Source organism: Tamandua tetradactyla, chromosome X (genome assembly GCF_023851605.1).
Source record: "Tamandua tetradactyla isolate mTamTet1 chromosome X, mTamTet1.pri, whole genome shotgun sequence".
Taxonomy (NCBI): domain Eukaryota; kingdom Metazoa; phylum Chordata; class Mammalia; order Pilosa; family Myrmecophagidae; genus Tamandua; species Tamandua tetradactyla.
In genome coordinates this window covers 30,648,085-30,650,187 of record NC_135353.1, presented here as the reverse complement: position 1 = coordinate 30,650,187, position 2,103 = coordinate 30,648,085, and the positions used below count along the sequence as shown (strand labels likewise).

Genomic DNA, 2,103 nt, shown 5'->3' with positions numbered 1-2,103 from the left:
ATACCAAAATATGTAATTTGGGGAAGATCCATATAACCCTAGGAGCCACTATTTTTCAAATGGCCAATGTATTATTTTACAAAATGACATATGCATTGAAAATCTAAGAGAGATGAATGGATTTTAATGTAGCAGAGAATGGAAATTTCATTGATATGGTTTCAAACTGCACATAACTAGCCTTAAATGATCCCATTTCTTAAGTTTGGTGTATTTAAGGAGAATAGCCACAGATGTCTGAAAATGTAAATTCTCCCTTTTCCAAGTATATCTCTGCATGAGGTCAGATATTTTTTCATATTTTTCAACAAAGTCAACATATGGTAACAAACTGAATGCAAAAGCAAATATGAGAGGAAGAAGCTTCTAGGATGGTGGTGTCTGCAGCACTGATCCTGCGTGAGAGCCCCAGCGTGAAAAAAGCAATGTCGCTGATTAGTGCAATAGATACAGGAAGATTTCCACGAATGCTCACCTGAATTCTTCAAAAACTTCACCTCAAGGTTGAGAGCAGTTTCAGTGAAGAAGAGGAAGAAAAACTTCAATCTGCCCTTTCTCTGGAGAATCAAGATCTTCACCTAGTTCTTGAGATAATTTAATTCACTTTAGAACAGGCAATATGCCACCACGTGAAGCCAGTGACTTTGCAGCAGCAATTATAGAACATTCATCTTAGACAAGACAAAGCAGAAACATTTGTAAATGTTCGGTCTTACCATGGATCAAGAAACAGTTGAAAAGTTCAGGCAGAGGATTCTGGCTCCTCACAAGCTAGAGACGATCAGATGGCAGCTTAATCTTCAAATGGCTCACTCTGCTCAGGCAAATCTAAAATCTCCTTCAGCTGTGTTACAACTAGGTGTGAGCAATGAAGGTTCGAAGAGCCTGGAGAAAGTTCTTATGGAGTTCAGTCACAAGGAGTTGTTTGATTCTATAACAAGCTAGAGAACATACAAGCACAGCTGGATTTCCTTACATGATGTTTTCAAAGACCAGTTTCTCCATCACACCCCTGCCACCTCATTATTCTGCTTTGAAGACAGATTGCTGGGTTGTATTTTCTGAAGGATTCAGTGACTTTCTTCCTTTAAATTATATGGTTTATTGCTTCTTAGACCAATAACAGCCAAGGGAGATCATTGTTAGGAGTACTGAGGTTCTAATGTACTTTCTTTAGTTTTGTGAGCCAACAATTGTCAAGAACACTTTGACTTGAAAGGAAGCAGAAGTGACTACAATATCATCTTTACTGTCCTATTGTTGCTTTATTGCCTGACATGGTTATTTTTTTATGCGCTTGATGATACCTTATGTATCTGGGAAGGTCCAGGGATACAAGGCATAACATATACCTTAGCAGAATACAGAACTTCAGTAATTACATTAGTAAAAGTAAGAAAGCATCCACATGCAATCAAATACATTACAGTATTTTTCCTTGAATATAATGAGTATATTGCCAGGGGAATAAATATAGGGAAAAACTTATAATAGAGCTAGTAGTATTATATCATTTAATTTAAGTGTAAACTTCTCTATCCATTTTAATTTTTTCCCTGCATTTGATGATTTAATAAGTCTGGGTTTTTGTGTGCTTATCTTTATTCTACAAATTAATGATGATTCATTTCATAGTGTGGGATGTATTCAGATCATGAATAAAAACAGTTATAATGACTTCTAAATGAGCATCCTTGAAATTTCAAAACAGTTACTTTTTACATTCTCTTTTTGTAAATATTGATTCCAGACAATAACATTCTCATGTCTTAGGATTAGTTGAAATAAAGTTCACAAGTATCTAATGTTATGAGTATATGTAAATGTGAGTATGGCTGCCTGTAAAAAATAATATGAATTGAATTTTTTATGGATGAAATATCTGTCCTCCTATATGATTTCCAGAGAGTAAGAAAGATTGATTCAAACCTGACCCATGACTGGACTTTGATTTCAGAAGCATCAAATATTTAAACAGAACCATCAAAATTGAATCACATTAGTATCATATTTTTCATCATCCATAAAGGGCTCTGTTCTCTACCACTTTGAGAAGAAAAGCAAGAAAAATATATTTTCCACCACCTTATTTTTTTTTTATTA

At 34.7% G+C, this 2,103-nt stretch overlaps 1 pseudogene; it reads left to right on the top strand.

Moving 5' to 3' along the window:
- Positions 1-371: 371 nt before the first annotated feature.
- On the top strand, positions 372-980 carry LOC143670198 (COMM domain-containing protein 10 pseudogene; annotated as a pseudogene).
- Positions 981-2,103: the final 1,123 nt, after the last annotated feature.